Source organism: Mustela erminea, chromosome 11 (genome assembly GCF_009829155.1).
Source record: "Mustela erminea isolate mMusErm1 chromosome 11, mMusErm1.Pri, whole genome shotgun sequence".
Lineage (NCBI taxonomy): Eukaryota > Metazoa > Chordata > Mammalia > Carnivora > Mustelidae > Mustela > Mustela erminea.
In genome coordinates this window covers 96,761,057-96,773,810 of record NC_045624.1, presented here as the reverse complement: position 1 = coordinate 96,773,810, position 12,754 = coordinate 96,761,057, and the positions used below count along the sequence as shown (strand labels likewise).

Genomic DNA, 12,754 nt, shown 5'->3' with positions numbered 1-12,754 from the left:
CGTGTCTTTTATTTTGCAAATCTACATCAATGTCCTCAGTTCAGTGGCTACACACTTCTCAGCTGAAGGACTGATTTATCCGGTACCCCAGTGTCAATCCAAGCTAAGTGCAAGTAGAGAACTACTGTTTCCTCAGGCCCCCATCTTGGCTCTAAGGGAGAAGGTGTCCCCCCTCGAGGCACAGTGGGGACCCTCTGCGTTTGAGGCCAGGGCACGATCCATTCCCACCAGGTTCCCCATCATGCATCTGCTGGTTCACGTGGGAGATGTGACAAGTGCCACAAAGCAGAACACAGATGGTCCGAGTTCCAGACCAAGCTCTTTTGGGTGGGAGAGCCCTTGTCCTGGGCAGTCACCTGGCTTGTGCGTCTGATGTGTTCTTTCCTGGAAGCAGGCCCCCCAGTTCCCCCCCACGCCAGCAGCCTCCTGGACACTCAGGACAGTACTGTGCTAGGGATCAACCACACCGAGCAGAGGACCATGAATTGGTGTCAACATGCTTGTTCCCATTCTCACTGAAGGTCCACCCCCTGTCCCCCCACCATGCGGAACTCCACTGGGTGACCAGCACTGCTGAGATCTCCAGTCACACCCCCAAACGACCTACTGCCTATGGTGTGTGGCCGTGAGGAGAGGGCCCCCCTTGCTTGGGGTAACAGTTGCTTGTCACCACTGTGCTGACCCTCTTGACAATCTGGGTGTAGTGCCCACCTTCCCAGGCTGCGCCGGGCCCTGAGAATGCTGCGGCCTGTCCGGCCTGCCATCACGCGGGAGGTGTGGGACGTGACAAGCTCCCAAATTTTCATCTCTTGGGATGGAACAGTCATGATTTTGTGGTAAAAGTGACGGCTTTTAGGCAAAGACCAAAGGAATAATTTGGCAACAGGAAACTAATTGAGGGAGAGGAAATTCCACCTCCTCCGAGAAACCGAGGTCATAGAGAGACATTTGTGGGCGTCTGGGAAGGGACAGCAGGACGCCACACCGTCCTGGCCACTGCGTGCACGACCAGGCTCAGTGCTTATTTTCAGGCAGTGTTTACCGAGCTCTCGTCTCCCACATGGAGTTGTGTCCAGGGCCGAGTGGAAAACACAGTGCGGGCTGGATATCATATCCACGATCAGAAAGATGAGTTAATCCCACAAGTGGATTCATAACCATTATGAAAACCGGCCCTTAAACAAAAACCAGGACCACAGAGATGCCAGAGGCGAGGAATATTTCACAGAGGTGAACTGTGATTTTCTCCCCTGCACGGGAAAGACACAAACAACTGAAGGCCAGAGTTCCACTGATCGACAGGGCAGAAAACACAACATCAGCAAACACCTGTCACCTGGGCAGTTCCCACAGCCCTGAAAGCTCTTACTGTTTCTCTGGAGCAAGCAGTTCTGCATCTCGCACACGGGAAACAGATGCGGAGATAAGTGAAGGCCAACGTGACAGCAGCCGTCCCTGGCCGCCCCTCGACAGGAGCACACCGTCACAAGCCGCTGCCCGCTCATATCCCACTCCGGAGCGGGCACGGAATGGAACATCTCTTCCCATCTTTCCTTCTGTCTCCTTCAACCCGCCTCCCTCCCTCTCTGTTTCTGCCTCTGTTGTCTGTCTGGTCCTTCTGCTCCAACAGGACTTTCCTAGTGTGCCCTCAGTGGGGTTGGTACCTCAGTGACTCCAGAAAGTGGGAGATGCAGAAGATTGAGCAAAAGAAGTGAGAGACAGGAGCAAAGCTAGCCCAGAACCTCTGTGCTTCTCCAGCAGCCCCGCCAGAGAAAGGGGGTCTTACTGCTAGTGCCGTCCCCAGTGAGTTTCCCTCAGGGAGAGGAAGACTCTGGAAAAAACGCCACCTCCCTGACTCTGTCCTTCTTTCCTTCTTCCACACCCACGAGGGCCTAGGACCTGGCTCTCTCCTGGGAAGAACCGCCCTGGGCAGTCAGGGTTCCCAAGTCAGGGGCTGGGCAAGTCTCCAGGAGCGTCTTCGCTTGTACCTGCGAGCAAGCAGGTAGCCCCAAGAACAGCCCCGAGAGCCAAAGGAAGCCCCGACGGCCACTGCCAGGTGCACGGGGCTGGCGGCGGTCCTCGGCCCTCCTCACGAGACCCTGCTTTCCCCTGAGATGAACACCGCTCTTCGCAGCACTTGCTATGAGACAGCAGCGCTCTCCCATACTTCTGAAAAGGTGTTGGAATTAATGAAGTCGAAATGAAAACCCAGGCGCCTGTCAAGAACCACACACTTTCCAAGCGGCCCAACGTCATGGCTATCCCAGCACCGCCAAGTGCACGGCGGGCTAACTGGCCATGAGCCATTCCCTGGGAGCACCCAGCCCCTCCGTAAGATTTACAGATCTCAGCTCTCTGTGGTTTAAACAACACACACGAAATTAAAAAAAAAAAATAAAAGCCATGTTTGTACAGCGGGACGCTGGTAAGATGCTGTCCCGCCTGTTCAAAAGCTGCTACAGAGTCAATCTTAAAAGTACGAGTCACACACAGGTTTTTGTGACTCTGACTGGTGACAGCTGTTGGTGAGGCTCGTCGTGGGCATCAACGTGCAACGTACACAAACACCGCGTCATCGTGCCGTATGCCTGACGCTAATATAATTATGCTTCCATCAAAACAAATACATAAATACCGAAAAACAATGCCTCTCCTCTTCCCTGAGACACATGGTCACCTCTGTCCAGCGCTATCTCATTTCTTAAGAACTTTGTATGTGCCAGTAAAAGATGGTGAAGGAATGGATACTGGTCTTGGCTAGCTTTGTTTAAACGACCGACCACGGCATTTAACAAGCAAACTGCAGAGAACCACAAGACCGTCCACGCTGTCCCCCTCGCCCACTGCTCTGTGTGAGGGCCTGGTACAGTGCCCGGCATGGATCTAGTATTCAAGACTCATTTGCTAAGTGTGTACCTTTAATCTTCACGATGAAGCCATAGGAGTACGATTATTGTACATAATCTGTACGTTATTTCCATTCGATGGACGAGAACGATGTAGGCTAACCACACATCAGCCCCACCAAGGGTGCGAACTAGACAACAATGGAGTGAACTTGAACCCACAAGTGCTCCACGGAGACGCACTCTTCACTCCACCACTCCAGCCTGTGCAAACCCCTCAACCCAGTGCCATGGTCCCAGATTTCAGATGGGCAATGGATAAGGAGTGTGAACAAGTTACCTGTGTCCTAACAGAAAAGGAGTGTCTCCTTGGTAATCCTACACAAGCAAGGCAACTTTCATCACAAACCTTCTCCAATAAACTTTAAGTCTCCTTATTTGACAAGGTGCATGCTATTGATTTTTTTTTTTCCTCCCCAACAAGTGAGGTTGCACTAGAGTTCCATTTTGGGGTTTTTCCCTTATACACTCAAGGATGCTTGTTTTGAAGGGGCTGGGCACAGGGGGAAAACACAGGCCAAGCCTATAAACTATTTAAAATGCCTTAGGTCAGAGACCTCTTTAATGAAACCCATTATTCCTGCCCAGAGAGAGCTCTTTCATTTTGCAGATTGGTAGATTTTATTTTTGCAAATCTATCATATTGCTGTGAATTACATGGTATCTTAAAAAAAATGTTCCAAGAGAAAGCTGAAGCAATTGGCCAGGTCTTTGTGTCTGGTGAGGGGGACCTTATAGATTTTCCTAACAACTTGACAAAACAGGTCAGGAGAACATAGAAACTTCTGGGCACTCTTATTTCATTTCTGATTCTTTTCATTTTTCAAAAATTAGCTGCCAATCTACACATTTTCATGATTATTCCACAGAGCATTGCTGGCGCAAATAACAATGAAAAACAAGATTTCAACAGGACAGCAGGGAATCCAATTTGGCTTTCAGACGGCTCCCCTCCCCCATATTTAACTGAGCCACAGAAGACGCCTCCAGTGGTTTGTTCTACAGCGAACCTGCTTTCTGAGGGCAAATTAGCTCAGATGTGCAATTCTGTCCTCACAATTTTTTTTCCTCCCTAGGGGCAGAAACTGATATGCAAAAGAGGAAGGGTCCGGGGAACTGAGGAAGACTTTTCAAAATACAGCTAAAAACCAAGCTGTTTGAAAATGGTCTGAGCCAAGAGATATTTAGTATAGAAGGGAAAGAACACACAGATATCACTAAATGGCATCACGGAGCCCCCGTCTCAAAGTGAGGTATAAGAAAGATGGGAGATACTGAATTCAACCTTTCTTTCTTTCTTTCTTTCTCTCTTTCTCTCTTTCTTTCTCTTTTTCTTTCTTTCTTTAACAGAAAAGGCAGAGTTAGAGACATATACCCCAGCACAGGTCCAGGAAAGGATTTCCAGGGGCCTGGGAAGGTCCTGGCACCATGCATTTCTCTTATGCAGAGAAGGGACCGCTCAGGAAAGGCCACCTTGCTCCTAGACTGCAGGCTCTCAACATACCTGTAAGTTCTGTGTATGCAGCCACCATAGAAGAGACATACAGAGTCAAAGATTTACATACACGCTTATAGGACTTTTCCTGATTTTGACTGTCATCATGGGCCACTTCCTAAGCAGCTTCCTCAAATATAAATGGCTTTTTACACTTCGTTTCATCACTTAAGTCAAAAATCTAAGTTTAGAATCATTTCCTTCTACCCTCTTCCCGGTTTTAGAGACCTTCATGCATGGTCAGCAGCCATGCAGCAAAAATGAGACTTAAACATCTTGAAAAAAAAATGTATATATATATAAACTGTCCCCAAATAATGATGGTCCCAAAAGTGCTGATGGTTTTGTCATTTATTATGATAAAGCGAGGAGACTGCAGAGCCCAGGCATAATTTTGTATTCCAATTTGTGTGAAGTGTCGTTTCCACTTTTTAAAAAAATGCATAAATACAAAGTTACAATATTCAGAAAGTGTCTTACTCAGCAAGACAATGGGCTTTTCTCACAAAGAAGACAGCATATTATCCTGCCTTTTCAGCAGTGATTTCACTTAACATATTAGCAGATCCTTTAGTGGGGACATGTGAAAGCTCAAAATTAAAGTCGAACATGCAAACCCACTTATAACATTCCAAATACATACATATATTCCAAACACACACACACACACACACACACACACTTGTAATTCTGGGCCTTCTATAAAGTCATTGGGATATTTTCTTTCTTTCTTTTTTTTTTTTTTTTTAATTTCAGGGCTTGTGTGAGTTTCTTTGGTGAAAGATCTAATTTATTTAGACCCGAGAAGTACAATTCTCCAAGTCTTGATAGGAACGTCCAGTTGTCGACAAATCCATACAAATATGTTTATTTCCAATAACTGAAAAGTCACTGCTGATTCGACCAACCACCAAGAACAATCTGCTAGTTACTATTAACCTTTTTTTTTTTTTTTTCCATTTTGGATAAGTTTCTGTTGTCTGGTTGGTAATGAGACAAGATTTACAAAATCTAGATACACACACAGAGAAAATGTGTTTCGGAGCAAACATGCCCCAGGATTCATCATTACCCTGTTTATCTACCTCTTATTCCTTGCAATGGAAAAGTCTGAGGGCGGGGGTGGGGGGCACCAGTAAGAAGGGAGGTTTCATCTCGGCTCTGGAGAGGGGGCTGCAGACGGACACCCTGATGCCCGCCCCCCCCCAACCCCTCAACGATGAGCACACGGACGGCTTCCGGGGCAAACAGGAAATTCTCCCTGCAATATGAGCTTTCTGAGCTCCCCAGTTCTACCAGCAACACTCACAGATCATCAACTAAAATCACTTGAAATAAGGTAACCTCATGAAAATGACGAAAAATCCTATGGTCACAGTTTTAAACTTGGTTCCCAGAACACAGAAATGTGGATTCGCAAATCAGGTTCTCTGAATCCCAGCCCGAGCTCTTAGTAGAACTCTGGAATTCACCTTGTTCACCTCAAACGGTCGCACTGAAGTCAAACCAAGCTGTTTTGAGAAGAGTAAAAGGGAGAAGACATGCATTCGGTAAGTTATCTGGTAAGAATGATTCCTCTGGCAATATACCAAATAATCATAGAAGAGAACACTACTTGATAGTCTCAACTGGCTGTTTAAGTTGGAGCAAATTAGCAAGACAAGTTCTAGATTTCCATTTTATTCTGTGAGAGAGAGCTCAGTCTCCCGTGCTACAGCCCCAACCTGGAGGGCTCCCGAAGAGAAAACACCCAAAACCACAGAACGAAGGACATGGTCCACATGAATGCAACATCCTGGTGGGTTTGGGGGCCCCACCCCACCCAACATTTAGCCTAAAAGGTCCTAATGCAGACCTTGGTGGGAGGGGGTTGCGGGGGGAGAAAGCTTACAACTTCCTCATTTGAGGGGCCACAGAAATCGGCGTGTGTTTATTTGTAACCTGGCAGAGAAATGCTCTTGTCCGTCAGAGGGCAAAAGAGAGGAAAACTCATTTTAAACACTACCATCCGATTCCCTGGCAGCCCTTAAAGGAGCCTAAATTATTTATTTTCAATGCTTCACTTTAAGTATTTCACCGTTGCTGTTCAGCAAGTTTCATTTCTTTCACAAGAGCCCAGGCTGCTCTAAACAGAGCTGGAAATTCTTTAAATGCAGGGAAATACAGACAACTCCCGGCAGAAGCAGGAACACACGTGCAGAAAAGCACTAGAAATTTCCAAACCATTTTTAAATGGTAATTAATGGCCTTATCTCTAACAACCTCAGATAATTAGCAGGGTGATTTTGGTTGAATGAAGTGGGATACACAATTTATCAATATGTTTTCACTGTGGATCTCTTTGAATATCATTTTAATTTTCCGCCCTCCACAAAACTCACCACAAAAGAGAAGGAAAAGGTCACTTTTTCAGGCTGGAAAGTGGGGCTCGCACCAGGGGGTCACAGGCTTGCTCTCTCTCTTTGCCTTAAAAGCACAGGGAGGGGAGGATGTTTCAGAGTGTCTCCAAAGCAAGCTCATAAAAGATCAATTCCTCATTTTCATTTCTCCTAAAGATTCTAAAGCAAACATTCCCCCCTCCGGGGGCCAAGGAGGGGTCTTTTGTGCTGCTTCATGGGCTCCAGCCTGACCAGTGAAAATCGGATTCCACAAGAGAAATTCACCCCAAACAGGCAAATCAATATTCCTAGCAGAACTCTGCGCTTCAGAAAAGGACTCTGAGCCATAGTGTTCCATTTTAAATAGTTTCAAACTACCAGAAAACGCTTTAGAGGGCTGCTATCGGGATGATCTCCAAAATGGAGCCTGAAACTCTCTGTCGGGATGCGTACGAGCACTTAAAATGTACTTGATGCTGTTCTTAGTTGTTTCCATGGACTCCCAAGGCAACCTCCCCTCCCCCACCACCCCACCCAGAGAAAGGAGGAAGAGGGAGAGAGACCAGGAGGGAGAAGGAAGAGCTGGCAAGGGGGACAGAGGACCAATGCTGGGTGCCCCCTCCTCACCCCGCTGCACTCCCCTCAACCGCCCCCCCCCCCAGCCGGGAAGCCCTGCACCGTGTCCATGACTGCTAACTTTTGGCGCGAAAATGGCAGGAAGAGAGTCAGATTGCCTTCAGCAGTGAGCTGATTGCTGGAGAAAAATGAATCATTGCACACTTGAGTGAGAAAATATGAAGAAGGCACTTTTCCACTAATTAGGCCCCATTTTAGGCAATCCGTTAAGCCGTGGCCCCGTGCCACCAGCCATCAGGAGGTGGGGCACGGGACAACCCGAACGCAGCGCATGCCAATGGTGTCTAATGATGCTCTCCATCACCCAGACAGGCTGCGGAGGGGAGCCAGGCCGGGCTGGGCGGGCGCAGGCCACCAGGAAGAGAGGCCATGCTGGCTGTCCCCGTCTCGTAAGCGCGGCAGAGAAAGTGTGAGTGGCACTCACCCGTCAACCCGTGCCTCCCAGCGACCGCGGGGGTGCTGCCTTCCCACACCAATGCCGCTTTTGGAGGACGGGGGTCTTCGGACCCCGGGTCACGCACGTGGAGTCCCCTCCACTCAGCCACTTGGGAAGGACCCTGCTGCCCTGGGTGGCAGGCCGGTAGGCCCTGTCCTCTGCCACCGCCTTCACACTCCCCTGGGGCGGAGAGAAAGGTGGAACCATTCGCCAAATATGCAAAAAAGGAGGGAAGATAGTTTTCTCTCAGGAAAACAGGGGCAGGAAGGGAGCCTGGGCTTCCTGTGCCGACCGAAACTGGTTCCGAGATTATTAGGATGTCTCATTCGACAGGCCTGTGGTGGGGCCGGAGCTCTTTTAGTCAGCAGGAATTGTGAGTTCCCCAAAGGCCAACCGACGTGGCCGTGGCCGTGGCCGTGGCCGTGGTCACGGGAGAAGGGAAACAGGGCGAGGCCTGAACCAGGGAAAGACAGCGGGCCTCCCACCTGCGACTCTGGGTTTTCACCACTTTTAACAGTTTGTCGCCAGGCGGGTCCCTGAAGACACCTGTGGGTCCCGCCTGTGGCTCACAGTCTACTCTGAGAAGGACACAAAGCCAATGGAAGTGAGGAGGACGTGGCCTTTAGGGGCGCGGCCACCACGGGCGCCCTGTGGGCCCCTCTCAGGAGTGACCCCCAGCGACACACACACACACACACAGAAGCGGGGAGTGGGGCCCTGCCCCACCCCCCACTCAGGAGCGTGTGCACTGTGTCTTTTGTCTGGCTGTGTTTCACGCTGCACGTTTTGTCACGTCTGAGAGATAGTTGTCAGAGGAGCATCGCGCGTTTAAAAACGACATCAAACAAAAGCCATCCCCGGAACGGCGCAGAAGGGGGAAGGATGGGAGCGCGTATCCCAGGAACGGCAGAGAGAGACCCCCGGCTGTGAAGTCGGTTCTTAAACTGCCAAGAACGCAGTAACACCTTGGGTCTCCAAGAAGAAGCTGCTGGAGTCTGGTCTGGCGCACGCCGGCCCCGTTCCTATCTCCCTCCCCATCTGAACTTTAAATGCGCGCATGTGTATGTGTTCCATACCCATACTCTGCAACACAAACTCTCTAACGTCTAGATCACACATGCACCTGTGCCTGGTGTAAGCCAAACAATGACCCATCTCAAGGTGTAAACAAGATCAAGGTTCTTCTGAAAGCCTGAGAGGATGGGTCACTTGTTGCTTTTACATATTGTGTTTTGAAGACCCGGAATGATTGCACGCACCCACACCTGAGGGTTCTCAAAAGAATAACCTACTGACGCAGGGCAGGGAGAAACCTTGACAGCCAGGCCGAGAGGTACAGCATCTCGTGGCCGAAAGCAGGAGTCACAGTCCCCAAAAAGGCCAGTCAGGCTGACAAGTTCCAAAGCTTGCCATAGAACATAAAAGGGGCTCTGTGTGCTCTCTGTGAGCTGGCTCCTTGAATGGGTCTCCATTAGGATAAGTCAACAAAAACCAATACTTATCTCATAGTGAAACTGTTTCAGAATTACAAAGATTAGAGGAGCAGGAAAACACACACACACACACACACACACACACACAAACACACACATGCCACGAAATGGTGCTATCCTTGACAGATTCTGGGTTAACAGTGTTAGACAAACACCCAAAGTACTCATATCATTTACATCTACACTCAACAGTATAAAAAGGAAAACCCATCCTGCTTTAGTGAAAGGTAAAAACCAACCAAAGACACAGAACCTAAATGGCGATACTTTATTACTCAGGTTAGGTTTGTGAGATGTGAAGACTCTTTCTCGCCCTGCCCCCTACACCTCTCTCTCTGTGCCCTGTGCATGCTGTGTGATTGTGTGTGTGTGTGTGTGTGCACAGACTCAATGAATTCCTTTATTTCCTATATCTGTCAATGCACACATACTCTTGAGGTATACACAGAACACCTGTACACGTGGGAGGCGGGGGCGTTTCGTCACAGGGCACTCTGTAGGACAGTGTTGTGGCAAATTTGCAAAGTTTGACATTTATGTTGACAATATGCTGCCATTGGACCCAAACATGAAATACACCAATCCAAATGAAGGGAGGAAAAAACAAAAAACAAAAACAACAACAAAAAAGAACCATCATCCATCCTCAAACTCTTAAGTCCCTAGCCAAGTGATGAAGGCTCGGTGGACCCCAGCACCATGGGGCTTCAGACGTCCTGGCCAGGAAATTCACTAGGATCTTAATTTTTCAACAAAGAAAATGGTGCCAAGGACAGCTTCAGTGTATCCTCTCTCAAGAGACCACGGACCAAGTTCTCAAAAGAATACGCAAGCATGCTTTTTATTTTAGGGACCCACAAGAATAGGACAAAACCCACTTTTATTTAGGGACCCACAAGCTCACCCGGTGAGACCCAGCGGATGAGCTCCTCTTGCTACCATGTTTCTGATTTCCCAGGAGGATGTGTAAGGATGTAGCCTTTCAATTAAAACGCTGGTGAATTACACCAACAAGCAAGCATGCTGGAGTTTTTAGAGCTCCTGCCTTCAACTATCACCATGAAACAAAAGGGGAAGAAGCATGACCCTTTAACTCAAGCATTTGCTCTGGCCTCCGCTCTGGGGGACTCCAAGACCGGGAAGCACATTTTTTTTGCCACGTAAAAAAAGGTATAAACACGTATGTTCCTGGAAAGTTTTGAAATCGGATGCATTCCATGAAACCAGGAGTGTACAGGATTTTAAAATGTGCCATCATTATCCACATCTGTTCATACAAGTTATTTTTTAAACATGTTCTGCATATTCTATGATGGAAGCAGGTAATCCTGTCACGGATATTTGGCACTGTTTAAATTTTTTGCCACATATCAAATAACCTCATTTGCTACTAAAATAATTCTGACATTTAATATAAAAAAAAAAACCTGGTACTTTAAAAATTCCACATAAAAGATGGGTCCAAGGAGCCTCACCAAACATCTTCAAACAAAGAAACAAATTCACAAGGCTCCCACCATCTCCTGCAGTTTCCTGTCTCTCAACTCAGAACCAAGTGAACAAATCCTTGCAACCATTTCAATTTCTATGAAACTTTAAATATTGTCCAGATTAAATATTTTCAACCTCCATACGTTTTTCTCCCTTAACAGAAGTTGATTTGGCTCTCAAGCAAGTATTCGTTCAACAGCAGTTTGTGATTCCAAGTTTAAAACAAGGTACCTGGGAGCTGAGATGCACAGTCGGAAGCAGGGTGAGCGGCAGGCAAGCTTGCCTTGAACTCGCTCTGGGCCGGCTGCAGCCCAGAGCGACGATGGGGGCACTGCTTTGGAAAGCTGTGCCTGTCCGCTTTCTACACGCCATACTCTGTGCCTCCGAATTAGAAGGGAAAAAACCCATCTCCTTTTCCCTACAATTCCTTAAGAACCACGGAGGACCCTTGGCGATTTTTTTTTTTTTTTAAACATACATTGCAAATCCAGTCGCTAGTAACCTGATGCCTCATTACCAGGGAGTTTAGAAACCCGATAGCCAAAATCGCAGTCAGCGAAGTCCTACTAACTTTTCAAACCGGGGTAATTCTTCATCTTGCAGAAAGCGAGTTCAGGCACGATCTAATTATTTTACAGTATAAGCAAAACGCTCTCACCCCAGAAATAAGAAAGGAAAGCTCTGTACGAACGACTTTATAAAGCCTGACTTCCATGAGCTAGAGGCAGGTCTATACAGTGTAATGTAAGTGGGGCTAGAACGTCCCCCTCACGGTGACAGCAGGGCGCCGCACAAGCGCCCCACTGCCGGCCCGGCCCTGCGCCTGCGGTCGCAGCACAAGTTGGCGGAGGCTCTGACAACCTGGGCGCTCTCACCGTCCGCAGAACCGAGAGGCCGACCTGAGCGAAACCCCGTCTTCTCATTCTTTCCTTCTCTCTCTCTCCCTCCTCTCTCCCTAATCCACCAGCTACCCGGAGTTTTCCTATTGAAATTCAATTCGAAAACACTCACATGGATGTGTGCGTCGCACTTTGGGGGCCAAGACTGATCCTCAGGCGCGGAGAGCAACCTCGGGGCCGGGGCTCCCTCTGCCCTGCCGGGCTCGCCCGGGCCGGCCGCCTCGCCACCTCCAAAGTCCCGCCCGGGCTCGGCGGCGCTCCGCGGGGACCCAGGGGCTGTCGCCGCAGTCGCCGCCCCGGGCGCGGGCCGCGCATGCACTTGTTAGAATGCCCTGCTAACTTGGCCGCCGAGCTCTTCCCAGCTTTCTTTCACAATGACTTCCTGAAGTTGCTCACTCGCATTGTTCCCCATTTCTCCGCCACCCTCCCCACCCCCCGCCGGCTCCGACCCGGCTTTCGCGCTAGCTGCCGGCCGGCTTGCCCCGAGCGCACAGCGCCGCCCACGGGCCGCGCACCTGGGCCCCTCCGCGCCGCGCCCCGCGGGCCGGCGCTTTGCCACTTGCGGCCGCCCAGATTGGCGGCGGCCGGAGCGCGCGCCCGCCGCCCGCGCTCCGCAAACTTTGGGGAGGTGCACTCCTCCTGCCGCGGCGCTACCGGCCCGCAGCCGCCCCGCCCCGCGCGCACGGCCCTGCCCTGGTCCGGCTCACCGCTCCGGAACACGGAGCGGGACCCGAGCGCGGCGCGGGGCGGCGCGGGACTCGGAGAGGGCGGCGCGGGGCGGCTCAGCCGGGCGCGGAGGGGGACTCGGAGTGGGGCGTAGAGATGGGCGCGGGACGGGACAGGGACCAGGGCGCGGAGCGGGGCGCGGAACGGGACGCGCCGCCTCCGTCCCCGCCCCGCCGCGGGATGGCGGCTTCCCGCGGTGCCGTCCGACCGCAACTCCGGGACCGCGCGCACAAACTTTGCCAGGGCGCGAGGCTGGGTCCCGGCCCCCAGGGCCGCCGGGACGGCGGCCGGCGC

At 50.3% G+C, this 12,754-nt stretch overlaps 1 protein-coding gene across 2 annotated transcripts in view; it reads right to left on the bottom strand.

Annotated features, from left to right (window-relative positions):
• Nucleotides 1-12,114, bottom strand: part of IKZF1 (IKAROS family zinc finger 1) — a 94,777-nt gene extending 82,663 nt beyond the window's left edge. The window contains exon 1 of one of the 2 annotated variants that reach the window (XM_032306110.1): nucleotides 11,847-12,114. The gene's annotated coding sequence lies outside the window, so the exon portion shown is untranslated. Of the gene's footprint in view, nucleotides 1-7,839; nucleotides 10,770-11,846 lie in introns of those variants that run through there. The other variant, XM_032306111.1, reaches the window with a different exon arrangement.
• Nucleotides 12,115-12,754: the final 640 nt, after the last annotated feature.